The sequence below is a fragment of the Larimichthys crocea genome, chromosome XX, assembly GCF_000972845.2.
Source record: "Larimichthys crocea isolate SSNF chromosome XX, L_crocea_2.0, whole genome shotgun sequence".
NCBI classification, from domain to species: domain Eukaryota; kingdom Metazoa; phylum Chordata; class Actinopteri; family Sciaenidae; genus Larimichthys; species Larimichthys crocea.
In genome coordinates, this window is record NC_040030.1 from 9,717,306 (window position 1) to 9,738,938 (window position 21,633).

Consider the following 21,633-nt stretch of genomic DNA (forward strand, 5'->3'; position numbering starts at 1 on the left):
GTTCTGCTGAATCATCCTGTAAAAGTCGCTGGATTCGGAGACAGCTGACAAACACATCAAACTCCTCACCTTTACTGAGCTATGTCGAACTATTCAAGTATTTAGTGTAATTTGATATGCCTTCTGTTTTGTATCAGTGACTTTTGTTCGATGGTATAACGTTACATGTTTTTATGGTTAAATACTTCCTACTACATGTTCTTAGATGGCGTGACAGGGTTCTGGGCGTTGACTTTGTGTCTTGGTCTCTCTCACTGTGTTGACCCATTGTAAATCATTTCACATTATCACTGTTGGTAAGTCAAAACACAGCAATGACAGCACACACACACACACACAGCCACTGACTCACACATTTACGCAGGGTGAGCATACTCATTGCAGAGGCAACGCAGTTGGGCAAAAACAGGTGATAGTGAGCAGTCCGTGTGTGTGTGTGGAATGAGAGGGTTGAAATAAGGGTAGATGAAAATTGAAGTCCAGACACAGAGAGAAAGAGAGAATGATGATGGCAATAAAACAGCGATGGAGAACATCTTTGGTCAGTCAGATGAGAGGAAACGCTGCCTCTTACTGGTCATTGTCTGCTACTACAACAGATCAAAGAACATTGATGGAGAGAGTAGAAACAAAATGAGTAAATTCAGTTGAAACGTTCATCTTATTTGTGGTTTTGTCAAGCACGCCTCGTTTTGATCACTTTACAGTCACTCCTGCTTTACAACAGGGTGTGGAGAAATGTATCAATAAAGGTCTCTGAATAGACCGCATGAAATAAAGACTGATAGAGAAACAGCAAATTATTCTTCAAAATCCCTGAGTTTTATTGTTTGCGAGTCATTCCACATATAATATCATGTCTGATCCAGAAATTCTTACAACAGAGTTTTAAGCAAACACATTAGCAACTTGAAAGGTTTCTCTGTGGTTTGGCTGTGCTTGAATTCTTCTGATTTCTTTTCTCATCTTTTGTCTCTCTTCTTCCCTCAACTATCTCCCTTTCTGGTCTGATTCCACTCTTTTTCTTTCCTTTTTTTTTCTCCTCTCCCGTGTGTGTTGGAGGGTTGGTTATAATATAATGAGATTCCCAGTGCCCAGGTGCTCTTTCTAGATAATTACTGAGTGTGTTTTTCTGTAGCCAGTCTCCAAACTGAAGCAATACCAAATCTGTCAACACACACACAAAAGAAGAAGAAGAGAGAGAGCATCAAATTAAATCTATTCCCACTATCTTGTTTCTGATTGCAAGCTATAACCACTCTCCTATTCTCTCTAGCTCTCGTTCTTTTTTCAATCATCTGTTGTCAATCCTTTATTTGTCTCTTTTTTGTCTCCTTTCTCTCATTTCTCTCCTCTGACCATCCTCTCTGCTTTATCTCTCCCACATCTCATGTCGGTGTGTGTGTGCAGCAGATGAATCGACGAAACATTAGTCAGCTGTCTGGAAAAAAAAAAGAGATAGAGGCAGACAACATTGATCCACAAACACACACATTTTTTTGTTCTTCAAAACACATCCATCACTGATTGGCTGAAATGATTTATTAATAAGTGTACGGACTGTAGCTGAGGTTGCTGTAGATTGGCCTGACAGGTGCAGAGCACTGCATTGCGTTAAAAGAGGACATAGGCTCTTTGCCAAATGAGCTTTTTCTGTAGCGATGACACTGTTGCTGTTTCACCTATGTCTGTTCTGTTTCACTGTGGTTTTATGATGCTGAGCTCCTTTACACTGTACACTGAACATCCAGCATGGACTGCAGTTGATCACATAAATCCTGGAATGATGAAAGTGTTTCTTTAATCGGTGGGGAAAGAAAATAAGCAATTACAAGTAATCACTTTGGTGTAACTTAGTAGTTTTTGCGTGTATTTTGAAGTCAGTAAGTCTACTTTAATTTAAGAAACAGTGCACTCTCTAGTTTACCCTGTTGAAAACCCAACCTAATTTGAAACTCCTAGATGCTGCCCTCTTGTCCAGGTGATTGAATGGAAAATGTACATGATATGATAATTTATCAAAGCAAATTAAATGTATATACCTCCAGTCAATCATCACTGCCCTAAAAAGATACGGTAGTGAATATTAAATCAACAAAATTAAGCTAAATTCAGACAAAAAGAAAAAAGGCTCTTGTGGTTTTCTGGTGACGTAGCAGTGTCACAATGTCATTTTGTGTTCTTCTGCTCATAGTGCCTCAATGTTTTGATGGAGTATGAAAGATTATGTAAAAATTATGAGTTTTAAGTAATATTTGTCCATATTTCAGGCTATACAATATCCCTAACCAGCTTATTAAAAGTAAAATGTAGGTAGATAATTTTTTTTACATTTTATTGTAAGGCTAGAATATAACATCTCTGGATGCATCCTGGACTAACAAATTTAAAAAATGACAAAATCCTGGGTTTGCAGAATTGTCCACTACTCATTTCCTGGAGGGTAGGTTGTTCTGAGGGGATCACTGCCTTGATGTGAGTAAAGTGAACAGCCCTGCTACTTGAGGAAGCTATTTTAGCACTCTTTCCACCCTTGTCTTTAATAACATCAGAGTTTGTTTTGTCTCAGCAAGAGAGAGCACTTGGCATTTCTCAGAGCCTCAAACAAGCATCCTTTTCATAAATCTGCTGAATCTCTGTCTGTGTTGTGTTTGAATCAATGAGATAGATGATGGTGGTAGAGAAACAAAATCTGTTTGAGTCTGGGATTTAAAGTCTGAACGCTGAAACAACAATGCTCTCCAATCCTTCAGCAACTACTATCAGAGTGTGGCTAAACTGGACAGCTGCTGAAAAAGCTTCTACAATCCGCTAATCTTTGGATACAAAAGGGTTAAAAACACTTCTGCGCTGCCGTATCTCCTGAATTTCATCCTGCATATTTTAACACATGGAGCAGCATATATTTCAGATGAGCGTCTGCTGTTGCTGCTGTGCTGCTACGTCGTCTGTCAAATGTGCACGCTGCTTGAATCGAGATCAGAATTGTGTTATTCATTATATTCAATAAATGTACAGGGATCTGTCTTGTTGGCATTGGTGCAAGGACATTCTGTATACATGAGACCGTGACAGCAGGGCCTTATGGACATTAAACTGTCACTCTGAACATAAATCATTACAGCCATTAACAGATCTAGTTCTATTAGACAGTGCATTATTTTTGTTTGTGTTTCATTCAAAATCATTAATTTAGAAACGTGTGATTTATTTTTATTTTTTTATCTCGTGTTGCATGTTATAAAAAACAAACAAATGGTGGCATACAATGACAGAGCAGCTAAGTTAACCTTGAGCTTAGAGTATTTTGTCAAACTACTTTTTCCAAAGTCAAGAATGAACTTTCTCTCTACAAGGGCATATTATATTGCCAGTGTTTCTTTTTCAGCAACAGCAACTTAAACTTCTTGCTACTTAGCATTTACCTCTTTAAAATTAAGTATTTTATGACTAAATCTGTATTTCCATGGCATGCCACACCTTTTTACATGCGCTTACAAGACTTTGCCGTCATCAGTCACATTATTTATACATCTACATAACAAAAAGAAAAAAATATACTACAACTCTCGTTTGTAACTGGTGAACTCAAATGTTATATTTCCTTTGATCAGGATTGTTGAAGTTTAATAATGTACTCCTGTAGTAACATTGGACACAGACAGAGGGCGCTACATCACTGAAACTCACTGCTGACAGGAGAAGGAGAGAGATAAGAGGAAGGAGTGACAGGGTGAGAGGTGGAGAGGGAGTGAGGAGGACTAGGGAGTAAGTGTATAGACAAGAGAGGAAAAGTGAAGGAAAGAGAAGGTTTGGAGGTAAAAAGTCAGGAGATAAATGATGAGAGGTGACATTTTAAACACTCTCCCCCCACGTCATTCTTCATTTCTCTCCATCTTTCATGTAAAGACTTTTATTTTGGGGGTTTTTTTTTCGCCAAATTAATTTCACGAGGCACTGCTATATTTCTTCCCATTATCTCACTTTTCCTCACTTTCTTTCTCCCTCCATCTGACCACTACCACACTCCTCTCCACCCCCTCCCCATGCTTGGTTGGGTCCAGGCCATTTGCTTCCACTCCAGCAGGGCTGCACCATTAGTGACCAGCAGGGGAATTGTTGTTCTCTGCATGCAGCTGGGTTCAGGTGTGCTGATGCTCTCTCTGTCACTGTGTGTGTGTGTGTGTGTGTGTGTGTGTGTGTGTGTGTGCGGGTTGTGCGTGTGCTGTCAGCATCATTTTCAGACACAAACACGCTGACGCACACAGTGGCTCTTGTTGGTCATGCTCATACCAAGCATAATGATTCAGGAATTTTAAAGGATAATTATGGTCTATTACAACTTGGTTCTTATTTTTGTAGTTTTGGCCTTCACGCCCATAAGTAGAAATCACAAAATATAATTGCTGAGATCTCAGAACACAATAACATCCCTAAAAACTAATCCAACAGCAGGGCAATAATATATTATGAGTTTTACCATCTATTCACCATTTATTTTTGACCATCTTTGTTCATTTCTGCCTTCACTAATTTCTATAGTTTTGCGCACAATGACAGATTTTACATTTTCAGATACTAATGAAGTGGTTTAGATAATATGGCTAGACTAAAGCTGATTAGATAAGATGATTTTTTGATTTAGACAAAAGTTCGGCTATCATCAGATCAGCTATTTAGATCATTTTATCATCTATTTTTAAAACCAGAATGGCACAAATTCACTGGTTCTAGCTCTCAAATGAGAATATATACTTAGACTTTGATTATATTTAGCTCAATATTTGATTGGATTTTTGAGTTTTGGTTGGACAAACCAGCATCACCTTGGGCTCATTGTTCATAATCATTAGTTTAAGCCTTTTATTTTAACCAGTAGAAATGATGGCCAAAGCTAACAATACAAGACCCAGGTTGTTTTAAAGCAGAGTTTTGCACGTTGCCACAGAGTTTACTGTAATAGAGGAAAAACAAAACCTCCCTCTGTGTCTCATGCACACACACACAAATACACAAATACACACACACACAAATACACACACACACAATGTTGTAGCTACGATCACACTCCAGCCAGCAAAGCGTGACTCAACAGAAATCTGTTCTTGTCTGCTGTTTCCTCTTTCTCTAACAGTCTCTCTCTTTCTCTGCCTCTGTCAACAACCCCCTTCTCATTTTCTTTCAACCTCTACCCTTCCTTCGTTCTTCACTTTCTTGCCACCCTCTTTCCCCATCACTGGATACAGACAAACACACATACACACACACGCACGCAAGCGCGCACACACACACGCACACACACACACACACAGACCCCTACAGCTTTCCCTTCAGCTTTGCCTACCCTCTGTGGGCACCATGCCCAGAGAGAGGCAGCATGAGCTGGGCGAGAAGCCCCAGGCAGAGCCCTGCAGCCGCGACAACACCCTGGAAGCCTAGAAAGAAACACTAAAGGAGGGAATGAGAAGAGGAGGTGTAGGAAGAGGAGAGAGCATTAGAAAGAGAAGAGGGAATATGAGAAGAAGTGAGGAATCGAGTGGAGAGAGGATGAAGAGATAAGAGGATGCAAGAGCAGGGGAGACATGCAACAGAGGGGAGGATGAGAGGGGGGGGGGGGCGTATGGACAAAAGGAGATTAGAAAAATAAGATAGATCGATAGATAGAGAGATACAAAGAGAAGAAAAAGAAGTAAGATACAGAGCAAAAGCAGAAAGTGTGAGGCAGCAAGAGAAAAAGAGAGAGCCGGGCAGACAGCCAGCTCTCCCATGAGGGAGAGGTCAGAGCAATGGACACATCTCTGGAGAGACTGTGTGTGTGTGTGTGTGTGTGTGTGTGTGTGTGTGTGTGTGTGTGTGCGCACACGTGTTTGCATGTGTGTGTGTGTGTGTGAGGAAGACAGTGGCAAGAGATAAAGGGAGGAGGAGAGAAGAATACAGAGGAGGAGGAGGAGGAGGAGGAGGAAGAGAAGGGAGAGCAGTGGAGCGCAGAGACAGAGAGAAGGACTTGTATAAGATACATACTGAAATGCGACCTTGGAAATCTATATCAGTGTATTTATGTCTTTGTCTGTGTGTGCTTGTGTTTTTTCTTTTGCACTGCATGTTCTACATTTAGAGGATGAGGCTGGTATTTGGTTCTAGTCAACAAATCCCATGAACAGCCCTTGTCCGTCTTTCAGTGCTTTCTGTCTGTGGCCTTCATCGTCAAGCCCATTGATCCTGACTAAAAAAAATACCTATGTCACATACATAGTTAAATATTTTTTTAAAGCTCAGTAATTTCATAAATCAGCAGGGGACTGTAGTTTTTTGGCAAACATTACCAGGAGTAACCAGTGTGTGTTGGACTACTTCCTGCTGCAGATTACCCCTAACCAATGGTGGAGTGAGATTGAGCACTTGTTGTAGTGTACTGAAATACAAATTCAAGATACTTGTACTTTAAGGAAGTCTTTCCATTTTATGGAACTTTATATTTCTACTTCACTACATCTCAGAAATACTGTATTTTTATTTTTTTAATCCTCTACCTTTGACTGTTAGTCATCACTTTGCAGGTTACATTTGTATGCCTGTCTCATTTGGTGATTTTGAAGTTGAATGTTTGTGATAAACTGAAGGATTAAGCGTTTCTTTGTGGATTTAGAAAATTCTCCAACTTCAAAAGATGAATAAAGTATTTAAAATTCCTCTAAGATTGGCTGGAAAATGTATTGTCACAAAGCTGAAACAGGGCTGTTTTTCTTATTAAAATGTGACGTTTTAGAGATATATGGTTCTCCCAGGATGCTAAACACATGATGATGTTATAGGCCATGATGCATTGCTGTAAAATAATCTACCCAACAATATATAAAGTAGTTAAAATTAACAACATAAATACTAACACACTTTTAATTGTAGTGGATATTTTCACAGCAGTACTTTCTTCAGTAATTTAATGATCTGAATACCGTTGAACATAATATACATTTGATGCTCAAATATGTTGATTCTGCAGTTACTATTTGTGTGTAATTATGCATGTTTTATGATTAGTGTAGCTTGGTAGCATTGTAGGAAGACAATATGCCAACTAAGCTCTGATTGGTCAATTGTTACTCAAATTGGCAAAAACAGCGGTTAATAGCCCCAAAAGCAGACCAATCGCAGAACAAATCGGAGATGAGGGTGGTGAATTGGAGGTTTGGAACCACACTACAGTTCCCATGTTTATCATAATGAAGAAATATGTCACCCAGGGCAACAGTGTGGCTCACTGATGTCTTTTTAATAGTTTTTGGACAACAATGGAGCTCTGTGGCACAGAAGAATAATCAGGGTTTGGTTACACAGGAAATACCTGTTAGGATTAATCTATTCTAAGTTTTGTTTTTTGTTGACAATTAAAAACAATATAGAATAAAACCAGTCCAATCCTACAAAACAGACACAGAAATGTAGCATTCAGGTCAAGTTTGAACCAGAAAGTATCTGTTCTACTGTTTGTATTCTTGATAAGACTGAGGGCATTGTAGGTTGTACGAGGACATCTGCGTGTGTGCGTGTTCATGCACAATCTGTGCATGCAAGGTCAGTGCAGGTCATAGAGCACTGTGTGTGTGTGTCAATAACAGTATCTGGAGGCCACAGGATTACGTGACCTTGCATGCCACATGTGCTGTCTTCCACTAACACATACACACAGACTGACACACAAAGCCCCATGAAATCCTCTGACTCCTAAGGGTCTTTATGAGGCTCTTGCATTGGTCATGGAGAGCTAGGAGACGGGGAAGAGGTAGAAGGGGAGAACGAAGAGGAGATGTTGATCTGGGTAGAAAAAAAACAAGAAAAGAGGAGAGTCTGATACAGACGAGAAAGGAAAGCAGAGAAAATTTGAAGTCAGTAGCAAAAAGAGGCAAATGTGGAAAGAACAACTCTATCTGTTACACAGTACATTTATACGCTGCTAATTTCCATTGCCAAATGTGATGTGGAGGAATTGGAATTGGTGGAATTGTATCAAATTGCCTGAAATGTTTTTTCCGATCCAGAAAGTGTGACATCCTTATTATACAGAGAAATCATAGGGAGGAGGCCATGGTGGAGGATTTGGCAGACAAAGAACAGGACTTAGACACCAGAGACTGGAGTTCATGTGTTACAACCCATGTATTGTTGGTTTAGGCTTACAAAATGATTGGTTAGCTTTGGTTAAATATTTTTTAAAAAGTCAAGGTGTCTCATTATGTGCTTCACTGGGGGAGGGATCCATTGTCTGTTGCTCTTCCTGAAGTTTCTTCAGAGTTTCTTTCCCAATCCAGATCAACGGTCTAAGAAGATAGAGGGTGTTGTCTGCTGTACACATTTTAAAGCCCCTTGAGGCAAATATGTGATTTGTTATATCAGGCTAAATTTACTTGGCTTCAAGAGATGGTGCTCTTTGGTGGAGGGCATGGGCGAATCAGCAAAATGCCTATAAATGGTTAAAAAAATACATCTTCCAGGATGTAGGAGGCTGAAAATGAATATTGAGGCAAAATAAATGTGGTTAATAAAACTGAATCTGATTGGCTTTATGTTTCAAAAGAAATGTATTAGTTACTGTATCACAACTATTTTCATGTCATGAGCAAAATAGAAACACAAGGACAGCTTCTTGCTAAAAAAACACACCTCAATAATTCAACATCATTCTGCCACTTTACTGTCTCAATTACTTTATCACTCAGCGAAAGGTAGCAATCAGTACAGGCAATGTAGACAGCATTGTGATGTGCTACATAAAAATAAGGAAATGTTTAAAAAACTATAAAATATCTACAGTTATCATTAGGCAAAATCATGTAATCCATAACAATAAATCGTATTTTACACAGAACAGAGACAGAGGAGGAGGAGGAGGTGAATTTAAGGAGATGGTTGGGCAAAGCCGGAGCCTGGAGGGCTATGGACATTATTTCAGCTGCTGTGTGTTTGTGTGTGTGTGTGTGTGTGTGTGTGTGCGTGTGTGTGTGTGTGTGTGTGTGTGTGTGTGGTACAAGGACAGGTGGGCATTTCTCTGTTACCTTTACCTACATCTCTGTTTTCCTCTCAATCAATCTTGAGTGTCTTTGGATGGTCTACATTTTCTTTGCACTGAAGAGTCTATACACGTGTACTGTATTTGCAATTTGTGTGATGTGTGAGTCTTAATATTTGCCAGCTTTTGTATGTCTGTGCCTGTGTTTGAGCTTGTGTATGTGTGGGCTCGAATCGCTATCCCTTACCGTGTGTGTGTGTGTGTGTGTGTGTGTGTGTGTGTGTGTGTGTGTGTGTGTGTGTGTGTGTGTGTGTGTGTGTGTGTGTGTGTGAGCCCCAGTGAGATCCAGCGAGCATGACGGAGAATGACAGGTTGATTTATGGCGAGGCTATAAGTAGAATGACTAGTGCTAGAGAGAGAGAGAGTGTGTGTATGAGGGAGAAAAAACACGGCAGAGAGGGATGGATGGCAAAGAGAGCTAGGAAAGATGGTGGAGAGAAAGAGGGAACGATGGGAGGAAAGGGGGTCCAGAGGGATATAGAGAGAGAGAGAGAGAGAGAAAGAGAGAGAGAGAAAGCTGAATGACAGAGCTAAAGAGGTAATATGGGACAAGACAGGAGAGCAGGGATGGTGTAAAGGAGGACAGAAAAGAGAGAAGGGACTGATTGGGATTGTGGGAGTGAGATTAAGTTGCCTATTTGCATATGAAGAATGACAGAAAGAAAGAGAGAAAATATGTCCAACCTGCAAGCTGCTGCTGACATGAAAAAAGATGGATAGAGGAAAAAGAGATACAGAGAGGAAGTTTAGTCCTTGTTTGCGAAGTCCCTGTGAGTTGGTTTAATGACAAACAGCGATGGGCTTGGCTCATGTAAGCGCAGCATTCTGTGAGTCTCGATAGGAAAAATAACGTTATCTCCACAATTACATTTACATTTTTAGACATTTAGCTGATGATGTTATGCACAATGCAGACATACACAGAGTGCAAATGAGATTCAGTTCCCAGATCAGTAACAACGCAGCGCAAACAGCATCCAGGAGAACGTTCAAGAGCGCTGACGCTTACTGTGAGCATCACAAGCTGCCGTGAGATGCTGCTATTCCATTAAACATACACGTCTTTGACTGTGACTTTGTTTTGCATTTTGCAGCAGCAGCTGTCATGTAAGTGTGAAAGTACATTTTTAACACTACCACATTATTATTAATCTGACTCTTAAAAAATAAAATAAAAAATAATACAAATACAATGATTTACATCCTGATCTAAGTGCATCATTATGTTGTCCAACCTAAATTCATGACTAAGCAGGGTTGAATGTCATTCTAACACTGGTTGGTTTTGGTATTTAAGGGTTTTTCATGTTTTGAGCCGTATTGAATGCAACAAAGGTCCCCAGCCCTGATGCAAACCAGAAAAAATGCAATCCAGTGTCTTCACCTTACAAATTTTTATTGAATTAATATATTTTTAAAGTACTGGTGTGAACATTTAGCCCCTCAAACCTCAAATTCTACTCCTCTCAGTATTAGAGATACAGTATTGAACTTCAACATGGATTTAGAGGGCAGGTTGTGGCATACCACCGATTTTCAATATCAAGATCAGCTCACTTGTCATAGCCGAGTACAAATTAGCCTGTTCTGTAGCTCTGCAGGGAGTTTTCTGAAAAAGTAACCCCTAAAGACGTCATCAGGCTCGGGCTTGGAGAGTATAAATTTATAACAGATAGCGTGTGTGACAAATTGGGGGCATGGAGTTTGAAGGACATGAGCATTTTACAGGCAAGGAAGCTCTAATGAAGAGACAGTGTTGAGCTGCATTATGGGAAATGTAGGATCTGGTGTTTTTGGAGCCTGAGCCAAGCTAAGTACTATAAGTCTTTCATGCATTGGGCACAAGGGCACTGCAGCAGTACACACTGTATCGTGAACACAGCGTTATGCGAAAAGGCCACAAACATTGTCTCAGTTAGGACATAATGATCTGGACCAGACTGTGAACCAATGGTAAAGCACGCCTTAGATTTGATTAGTGGATTAACAACAGTGCTTTATTTTGAAACATCAGTGATAAGAAAATTCAATCTCAGTGGAGCTTTTAATTTGAAACAGCAGACGTTCTGTGTGGTGTGTGGCTTTTTTCTTCTTCTTTTTTTAATGGGCTAATTCAATCTGAACTGTGCGTGTGAAATTTAAGTGTTGTCATGAGATTTGTCCAGTTTAAAGCGAAACAAGAAGAACAGCCTGAAACACGCTATCACACACACACTCACACACACACACACACACACACACACACACACACTACTGACCTGTGCTTCAAAGCCCTCTTGGTGTGCCAGGTTGTCATAGGAGCAATTGTTCTGGCAGGTGTGTGTGTGTGTGTGTGTGTGTGTGTGTGTCCAAGCAGCATTTTTTTACATTTTCTTTTACTTCTTTTTCTTCTCTTTGTTGCTTTGCTCTGTTCGTCTTTTTTCTTTTTCTTTTCTTTTCCGTTTTGCACAGGGAACTGTTCTCATCTCTCTGCTCTCAGGTGAAACAAAAGTGAGAGAATGCTGAAGAAATCAAGAAAAGCAATAACGAGAGTTTTCTAGAGGGAGAGAGCGAGAGAGGGAAGGGAAGGGGAGGCGGGGGGGAGTGTGAGAAATATGAGCGAGAGAGGTCGATAGAGGTAGAGAGAAAAAGAGGAGAGAGAGTCTTTGATCTATCTCCTGGTGGGAGCTGGTCTTGGCATGTAGCCACAAAACCCCACGGCGCACACACACACACACACGCACCAAACAGACGCACACACATATTTAGGCCTAGATGGCCTGCTCCAGGGCTTTGTTGATTATTTCTGCTGGGAGGATCAAAGACGTCAAAACCCCTCCTCCATCCTTCAACCATCCTTCACCTATCAGTGTTTTCATTCATTCATCAGTGCATCCATTTGTCTATTAGATAGATAGATAGATAGATAGATAGATAGATAGATAGATAGATCATTACAGTTACAGTAACTCATTTCAGCAAGAACACTGTTAAAGCTCCTGTCATAAATATTTTTGTTCCATTTCTGCCATATTCAGACTTTGGAAATCAGCTTGTCAGGATGGCCGAGCGGTCTAAGGCGCCAGACTCAAGGTTTCACTCCTTCCGAAGCAAAGGGACTTCTGGTCTCCACATGGAGGCGTGGGTTCAAATCCCACTCCTGACAGAGTGCATTTTGTTTTTGTCTACAGGTCTCAGATGTATTTGCATTAACCCTTAAAGCTTAATTAATTATATTGAACTACCTGCAGTAAATAATGCAACATTTCTTTGTATTACGTTCATAAAGCAACTGAGCTGAGTTGGTACCTAAATGTTCAGACTTCATCTGATCTGCCAGCATTGCTGTAAAATTTCTGGATGTGTGGCAAGGTATAAAATCTTAAGTAAATACATAAAACATAAATAAGATCACAGAAGTCACAGAAGTGCTTTTAAGATTGACCTACTACTCACCAACGTAATCATTTTTATTAAAAGGCCCACCGTGCTTTGTAACATTACTGTCCACTCTGCCTTCCTTTGAGTTTTTTAAATCCTAGTAACCTTCTTAGTGCCTTTGAATGAGCTGATGAGTTTTACTTTTGGAACTTAAGTTGCTCTCCTTTAACATGTATGTGGCTGTTATTCATATGCAGTCACTGTGTTGGATAAAACTGCTGCTGTTTTATAGATGAGAGAATTAACCAAACCAAAGTCCTTCAGAGACAGCTTGTTCTGTCACATCTCATTCATCTTCAGCCATGTAGCTTGTGAGAACCTTTTGTCTTTATAATTATAGATAATCTGTTGGATAGTCTCCTGATTAAATCCGGCAACTTTGAATGATAAACCTGTCTCATGACCTGATATTTTTCTTTTTTTGTAGTATGACTCATTGCTTTATAGTCCGGCTAGCTTAGTCGGTAGAGTCAGGTCAATCTATAAACCTGGAAACCTAAATTTTGAGACCTTAGAGCTGAGCTTGTCAGGATGGCCGAGCGGTCTAAGGCGCCAGACTCAAGGATTCACTCCTTCCTAAGCAATGGGACTTCTGGTCTCCACATGGAGGCATGGGTTCAAATCCCACTCCTGACATATCTTTTATTTCTGCATGTACTTTATGATAAAAATGTCCTGACAAATCATCACATTTTAATGAGAATTATTTTGTTTTATAATGAGCAATCTCGCAGTAAGTAAAAGATAAAATGTTTACCATGGCCTGGCTAGATTCTGAAAGTCAGACCCATTTTTTTCTTATTTTCAAGCCCGGCTAGCTCAGTCGGTAGAGCATGAGACTCTTAATCTCAGGGTCGTGGGTTCGAGCCCCACGTTGGGCGTTGGTGTTTTAAGCTTGAGCAGTTTAGCAGGTAAACTCCTAAATGATCCACACAAAACTAGACCAACAATACAATCCGTCATTGCAGAAAAAATGGCTCACATTAGTTGACACACCAAATACTGGCGTTTTGGGTGAAGCAAGTTTTGTGAGGATACCCAATTATTGTTTTTCATGATGGTAGGAATTATAAAACAGAGAAATTGTAAAGGATTCTGAAATTGGACCCATTTTTTTATGGTTTCAGGCCCGGCTAGCTCAGTCGGTAGAGCATGAGACTCTTAATCTCAGGGTCGTGGGTTCGAGCCCCACGCTGGGCGTTAGTGTTTTAAGGTTTAGCACTTCAGCAATTAAACTCCAAAATGATCCACACGCAACTACAGCCCAACTAGACCACCAATGTAATCATCATCCGCCGAGCTATTACAAAACCAAGAAATTGTAAAGGATTTCGAAATCATACGTGTTTCCTCTACTTTTTAAGCCTGGCTAGCTCAGTCGGTAGACCATGACTCTTAATCTCAGGGTTGTGGGTTCGAGCCCCACGTTGGGTGAGGGAGTTTTTGGAATGATGTGAAATACCTTCAATCCAGTCTTGGCCAATTCAATAAACAATTTCATAATGATCCTGAAATACATGTTAGTGTATCAGGTAACTTAACTGTAGAATGAAGCGGTAATACAGAAAAAAAACAGGTACTAAGACTCATTGTCACGTTCTTCATTCAAATGTTCAGTGCAGAGTTTTAATGCAGTAAAAATATATCAGGTACAGAATGTCATCTTGTGCTTTTAACAGTTATTAATGGAGCTGTTTCTTGATCAGATTGAATTTAAGTATGTTTGACTAATTTAGGGTCAAATAAATAAATAGACTTTAATATGTAGTTGTATGTATTATGCATCATTTTGGGGTTTGGCCTGGATTTATTCTCTGTATAATCCTATTTATCCAGTGTGTGTGTGCATAGTGGAGAGTTTGTATCTCCGGATGGGGCAGAGAGTGACGTCAACAGCTGCCATCAGCAAGGTCAGGGCCCTGTGTGTTAGTGTTTGTACGAGAGACAGTCTGGAGACATAGTAACATCTTCAGCTGTCGCTTGAGCTGTAAAGGAGTCATTATTACTCACTCAGTACTTGCTGTCTTTCTTTTTGTCTTCCATGACAAAATCATTTCCCGCTAAACTACCACATTTTACACCATTAGTCTCTGTTTTTCATTTTGTACCCCTTTATTCATTATATTGAAAAATTCCTACTTCCCTTTTTCTCCTGCATCTGCAGTGATCACACCAGTGAATAGCACGCTGAATCAGCTACTTATGAATTCTCTCCCTCTGTCTCTCTTTGAGCCGTGGAGCCTGAAGGTCTAACCTCCAGTTGAACTCCCATAGCTTTGTGTGTGTTTGTGTGTGTGTGTGTGTATGTGAACCCTCACCTCTGACCCTCAGTGCATACCTGTCTAGAATTTACAGCTCAACTCCCAGCTAATCAATCAATCCATCTATGCATGTTTACTAAAGATTTTCACCTTGTCACAAGAGAAAATTGAGCTGACAACTCTGTAGTTAGTTGTACAGTTAATTAAGCCATTCAAGTTAATGCAGTACAAACGAAAATTAGTTTGTCAGGAGTGGGATTTGAACCCACGCCTCCATCTGGAGACCAGAAGTCCCATTGCTATGGAAGGAGTGAATCCTTGAGTCTGGCGCCTTAGACCGCTCGGCCATCCTGACAACTACGAGGGAGGTCTGTCAGGACTTCACAACATTAGTGTAGAGTAGACAGTATATGTTTCCAGGTTTATAGATTGACATGAAAAACCATATATTTGGTATCAGCTTGTTCTCGTTTGTTTCGTTCATGCCTTTAAACTTCAGCCATCGTGTAGTTGTTAATAAGTCTCCTGATAAAACCTCATGGTTAAAATTAGAAATATTTTTAATATAATGAGCAATGTCTCGCTTGTTTCAACATAACAACATGTAACAAAGGTTTTGTTTTCTAACTGTGATGACTATGCATCTGTATTACCGATGACATGCATCTGTATTACTGATCACTGTCAGCTTTCAAAGTAGCAGCACATTAATGATTATATTTTGAGTAAGGGGCCCTCTGAAACACATGGGGGAGTTCAACCTCAGGAACGGAAGGAAGGAATGTTCACCATGCTATACAAAAGCTCCCTCGCCCAACGTGGGGCTCGAACCCACGACCCTGAGATTAAGAGTCTCATGCTCTACCGACTGAGCTAGCCGGGCTTGACAAGAGAGGAAAATGGGTCAGAATTCAAAATCATCTAGGATAGTTCAGTACCATCATGAAAACAATCATTTGGTATCACAAAACTTTATGCTTCCTTTTCCCAAAAACACCAGCCTAACATGGGCTTTGAAACTGGCCTCTAGTATAACGTGACTCACAAATGAATGTATCCTTAGATCTGTTAAGTCATCATTTAAAAGTTCTGGACTCGAGTGTTGCAATGATGGATTGTATTGGTGGTCTAGTTTGGATGCAGTTATGTAGTTTCGTGTGGATCCTTTCAGAGTTTAATCTGAAGTGTTCAACCCTAAAACATCAACGCCCAACCCTGAGATTAAGAGTCTCATGCTCTACTGACTGAGCTAGCCAGGCAACATCTATCTATCTATCTATCTATCTATCTATCTATCTATCTATCTCTTTTCTCTTTTCTCTCTCTCTTGGGCCCGAGAGCCTAAGGCCGGATGTAAGGGTCATTAAAGGAGCTGTGTGTATTTGTGTGTATGTGTGTGTGCGTGTGCACTACTGAAAACAAGGGCAGTGACCATTCCCCCCCTGTCTAAAAAGGAAATACCAAATTACTGAGGGCCTCTCTCTCTCTCTCTCTCTTTCTCTCTCTCTCTCTCTCCCATCAATGTTTCATGTGATCTTTTTGGCACATTTGTCAAAAAAAAAAAAAGGCAAAAGAGAGTTCTTTGGTTATTATATCGGTGAATCATACAGTTACTTTCTGATTTATGTTTTTCTTTGTGTGTGTCAACAATCTCCCATTTCAACATTGAAGATGGACCTCATTTTTTTGTACAAACACATGTTGATATCATAAGTGACGGATCATTTCACACATTTGCATATACAGATTAGTGATATATTCGAGTGAAAATCAACAGTAAACATAGACAGAGCAGTTTCAGTGTCCTTATCATTTATCTCTGCATCCCTACTAGAGAGAGGAAGGTTATTTTTTATCTAAATACGTTCCTTCATTTGGTGTTTTAATGATCAGAAACTACAGTGAAACATAGTTTTCAGTTGTAGTGAGATTTGGTGACTTATTGATCAAACACCTGATGCTACATGTTTCTTTATATTTAATGGTTTCTTCTTTTTTCTTCTTTATTGCCTATAAATTTCAATCCCTTTGTGATCAGGTTACCTTGCTGGCCCCTGAAAATAGAAATGTTGTGAGCATCTGTATGCTGTAGTAGAGAAGTTTTAGTTTTTGTTCCCACAAGAGTCATGATGAAAGATTTACAGAAATCTTACTAAGTCCTGAGCTAGCAAATTCCCAGACTGTCTTACATGGAAATGTTACACTATAGCTTGCCGCTTTTCCTGTATAATGCCTGCACAAAAAAAGTATTTATAGAATATGATGTGTCATGAGCTAGAGCGAATTCATGTAGCTACAACCACCTTTTCTCCCCCTTTTCTCACTTTTTAGATGTGTACATTGTTAAAAATTAGACAAAAAATAATAATTATGAGGAAAATACTCTTTTTTACAGTAAAGCGCTTGTCATCTTTGAGGACAATCTTGTAGCACTAAAATGACAAAGATGAACAACAGAGATGCACATCTAACATTACTAAATTTAGACTTGAGATGATATAAGAGATAAATGAGAGGAGGGAAAAAGAAAAGAAGAAAGACTGAAGGCAAGAGAGGCTGATAGAAAGATGCCAAAAAGAGACAGCAAGCAAGCCGAGAAGAAAAAGAGCTGTGTGTGTGTGTGTGTGTGTGTGTGTGTGCATGCTGGAGGTGTGCCAGGGAGCCTGCCAGCCAGCAAGGCTGAGCTGGAGGGCCCCTGCTGGGGGTGGAGGGTTCAGGCGAGCCCCCTGCCTCCACTGGCCCACTGGAGCATGCTGGGAAAGAGTGAGTGAGGAGGGAGGGAGGGAGAGGGGGGAGGGGTGGAGGGGAGATATGGAGGGAGAGAGAGCGAGAGAGAGGGAAGAGAAGACAGGATAGAGGGAAAGAAGTGGAGACAAGCAGACAGACAGCCATGGGCGAAAGAGGAGGTGGTGGAGGAGGTGATGTTGATGTAGAGAGAGAGGAGGTAAAGAAGGTAAACCCAGAGCTGGAATGTGACAGGAATGCAGGGAATGGAGGAGTTTTCCTCTCACTGGAGAGAGGAAAGGAGAGAAGGAGAGAGTTGGAGGAGGAGGAGTTGGCAGGGTGAGGGATCCTGGAGACCTTAGGCGCTGCAAAACACTCCTCTAATTTATTCCCTCCTTCCCTCCCCCGCTCCCTCACTTTAACTCCTCCTCTGTGGACACTCAACAGATCCAGATGTGCTAAGTGACTTTTTCACCAGGCCCTCAGATCTGTTACAGATATTAATAAGACTGATTGTTTGAATCATTTATTCACATCATTCATCCACACAAATGTAAACTACAGTGAGAAGCGTCATTACTGAAGAGCACGATTCATTCTTAGATTCACATTTTTTATTTTAAGCATGTAGCCAGACTGAAATCTAAATCTTGAAATCTCAGTCAGTAATGATTTACTTTTAGCAAGCAGCACTGATCAACAGCAGAACAGGAACAAGTGTTGATGTATGTAAAGTTTGACCCGTACAAACAATAACACACACATATTATAGTCAATATTCTTGGTTTTTGTATTTATTTTGGTATGAAATGATCATGTAAAACTAACTGCTTACTGTTGTAAGTAAAGCTGCAATGTGACCAGGGTTAAGCTTTTTGAGTGAATACCTGCCTACAGAGACACACTGTCTGCCTTCTTTTCTGTGTGTGCTGTGATCCTCTATTCCATGCTGTGTTCACTTAAAAGACCCACTCTTTAAATATGAATAGCTTCAGAGACAGGAGTGTGTGTGTGTGTGTGTGTGTGTGTGTGTGTGTGTGTGTGTGTGTGTGTGTGTGTGTGTGTGTGTGTGTGTGTTCTATATGGGTGGTCGGTACTAACATATGTAAAAAGAGTGTGTGTTGTTGCTTGATATCTCTTCCTACACATTCAATCTTAGCCCTCTTCATGTACAACATATCAATATAGCAACATTTATATTTCTCTGTTTGCTCTCTCACTCTTGTTCTTTCACTATTTCCAAAGCAATATATGTAGAGATGTGGTGCTACAGTGCACACAGGCATGTGTAGGCTCTATGTGGATAGGGTCTTTGAAATCTACATTAAATATTATTAATTCAGTGACTTCATTAAATCATAGAAACAATAAATAGAAAGCTTGAACGGCTGTCTAGCATTGTGGACATACAAAGATGTGTCATCTGCATAAAGCTTGACTTGCAGAATTAGATTAGAAGTGAATTAGAAGTCAGTTGCAAAGAATGCAAATGTATATAATGTACTATGTGGTGGTCAAGACCACACCAGTAGTTTTTTTGTTGTTGTCTTTTATGGTTTTTACTCTTGTATGTATTCCTTGTGAATTACTATATAGCTTTACCTCTTCAGGTTACATGTACTGAAACATATAGTGTGCAAACTCTGTACTTTCCCCATTTACTGGTGATTTTAGACTATATTAAGACATAATCCAGTAAACCTAATCTTGGTTGTAATTAAGATTTTTGGAATATATTGTATTTGTATTTTTTTAGCCATTTTCTTTGTTATTTTTTATTGTGTTCTCTCTCCTTTTGTTCCTCTTCATATCTGTATTTCCCTCTTTTCTTCCTCTCTTGTTCTTTTCTGTTCATGTATTGGCATGACTGTTGAGTAGTATTGCCAAAGCTTCTAAACACAGCAGGAAATCTCTGTTTCTTCCTCTACTTCACTCTCTGGGGGATTTGTGAGACACTCTTATTTGTTCTTTTTTATCTGCGTATGTAGCTGCTGCTGTGTTATATGTGGCTTTTTTTTTAATGTGTGGAGCACTGGTAAAACTAAAGCCCACCCTCCTGTGTCTCCAATCACCGTCTCTCTCATCTTGACAACAATATGTTTAAGAGAAAAAAGGAAAATGGTGCATGGAAGGGAAAGAGGAGGAGGTGGAGCTGAAATGAGCATCGAAGGAAGAGAATAAGGAAGGAAGGTATGAGCAGTAGGATAAAGGGAAGTAGAGATAGTAATGAGAGCTGGTAAGAAAAGGGGAGCAGAGAGGTGAGGGGCAGGTGAGAGGTGTCAAGTGTCACATTTACACATGTATGGGAGGAGAAAAGAGGAGAGGAGGTGGGTGAGGGAGGGGAGGTCACAGAGGTAGACTAGCACTGTATGTGGTGACAGGACAGTGTTACCACAAAAATCAATAGGCTTGTCTGCACGGTGGCCGTGTGTGTGTGTGTGTGTGTCTGAGCTTTAATTGAAGTCCTATGTCAGTAGATGTATTAACCTCGTTAACACAGAGCTCCCTGTGTCTTTCATGTCTTCCCTTTTTAGTTAAGAATATAGAGAGGAATAACAACTGCATCCAGCGTAACTCAGCAGAGAAATGACCTGTATTATCTGATTAATAGGTAATCATAGACCAACAATTTGTGTAGGTGGGACAGCCACTGGTTCGTCCTCCCCATCTTCATCTCATCTTCAAATCTGGGGCTGCGGTTTTCCCATTCCTTTGAGTCGGGATAGTGCATTTTGGGGCGCCAAAAAAAAAACACACCGAAGGAGAAGCTGAACCAGATTCAACTTTTGGAGAAATGCAACTTGACGTGGCGCTGCGGTGGCCAATCGGACCGATCAAACCCCTTCACAGTCAGCCTGAAATGTCACTAAAAATTAGTTCATTGACTAAACTATGATAATCTCTGTTGTATTCTGGCTTGTTTTATTTCATGGACCCACCTTCTCCATCTGTGTCTGGCTCACTTTCTGAGCTGCAAAATAGTGACACAAAAGTTGCAGTGTAGCTACATAGCCTTTCATTGTAGGCTATGACATAGAGCATGAGAACTGTGATTGGTCTGCTTTCGTTGCTTGTGTTTCTCCTTCACGTTAAGGATATCTGAAGGAAGTTGAAGAACTTAAAAACTCACTGGTCTTTACATTTTCAGTAACATCTAGAAAAGCCATCTCCACTGGAAATCCATTGCAGTGGGATATGGTGAAATACCTGTAACTCCAATCCTTTTGCATCAAGCATATATACAGCTTTAAGGTTTAAGTATTCTTAGAACAAACTATGATGTGTTGTCAGACATCTCTGGGTCTGCTGTCAGGAAAAAAAGTGGGTGGAGGGAGTTTCAGATACTGTCAAACAACCTGACAAACACTTAATATGAAGCATACTGAGGAGTCATCTATTGGCTGAGCCCATAGAACCCACAGAACATCCCATTTCTGCTTTACCACCACATCTGAGGGACTGTGAGGATTAGGCAAATTAGGCTAAAATGGATTGGTAGTGACAACTTTGTTTGAGACACAATGTGATGTGCCTCTGTGATGTTTTAATGGATGATGAAGAGAAAAGACGCAAAGGTAGAAAGAGAGATGCAAGAAAATCATCAAGATGTGTGTCTCTAAATTAGATATTGTCTGATCATGTCTTTTGTTTTTGGCTAATCTTCTGATTCAGTCTTGTGTTTGACCAGTCAGCAAAGGCCAGTACTTAAAACCCCACTCCAAGAGTTCCTTGATTATTTTAGCAAGAACTTTTTATGGTGCATAAAGTACAACCCAGAAACCTGAAACTGGTGCTTGATTCCAAAATTAAGATATAGTTTCTGAGTTCCCTAAAAAGGGGCTCCTGGAAAAGTTTCTGGGGTGGAAACAGGTCATAGGTTGCTATAATTACCTTAGAGTTTGTGCCTTAGTTCTGCTGTTACCTGTTCGGATTGACCCATTGTCAACCTTCTGACTCTTGCCTGCCTTACCCCTACGAATCCGATGTCTGTAAACTTGCCCTTTGACAAAGTAAAGTCAGTTTCAGTACACCTGCTCCGTCTCCCGCCCTGCTTTTGGATCTGTATTCAGTTGTTATGACTTTCTGGTTACAGCCGAGCTCCTCTCCCCTCGACTTTTTTCTGGCTTGTCGATCTTGCATTTTCAGCAGTTATGGAATGAAATA

At 40.2% G+C, this 21,633-nt stretch overlaps 1 protein-coding gene and 6 non-coding genes across 8 annotated transcripts in view; 5 read left to right on the forward strand and 2 right to left on the reverse strand.

Moving 5' to 3' along the window:
• wnt5b (wingless-type MMTV integration site family, member 5b) overlaps positions 1–21,633 on the forward strand; it is a 77,536-nt gene that overhangs the window by 8,062 nt on the left and 47,841 nt on the right. The gene's annotated exons all lie outside the window — the stretch shown is intronic.
• trnal-caa (transfer RNA leucine (anticodon CAA)) lies at positions 12,099–12,209 on the forward strand. The gene is made up of 2 exons: positions 12,099–12,136; positions 12,164–12,209. It is a non-coding gene; the product is annotated as a tRNA-Leu (tRNA).
• trnal-caa (transfer RNA leucine (anticodon CAA)) lies at positions 13,010–13,120 on the forward strand. The gene is made up of 2 exons: positions 13,010–13,047; positions 13,075–13,120. It is a non-coding gene; the product is annotated as a tRNA-Leu (tRNA).
• Positions 13,293–13,365, forward strand: trnak-cuu (transfer RNA lysine (anticodon CUU)). The gene has a single exon. It is a non-coding gene; the product is annotated as a tRNA-Lys (tRNA).
• On the forward strand, positions 13,612–13,684 carry trnak-cuu (transfer RNA lysine (anticodon CUU)). Its single transcript has one exon. It is a non-coding gene; the product is annotated as a tRNA-Lys (tRNA).
• Positions 14,990–15,100, reverse strand: trnal-caa (transfer RNA leucine (anticodon CAA)). The gene is made up of 2 exons: positions 15,063–15,100; positions 14,990–15,035 (listed from the first exon to the last, which is right to left on the reverse strand). It is a non-coding gene; the product is annotated as a tRNA-Leu (tRNA).
• trnak-cuu (transfer RNA lysine (anticodon CUU)) lies at positions 15,556–15,628 on the reverse strand. Its single transcript has one exon. It is a non-coding gene; the product is annotated as a tRNA-Lys (tRNA).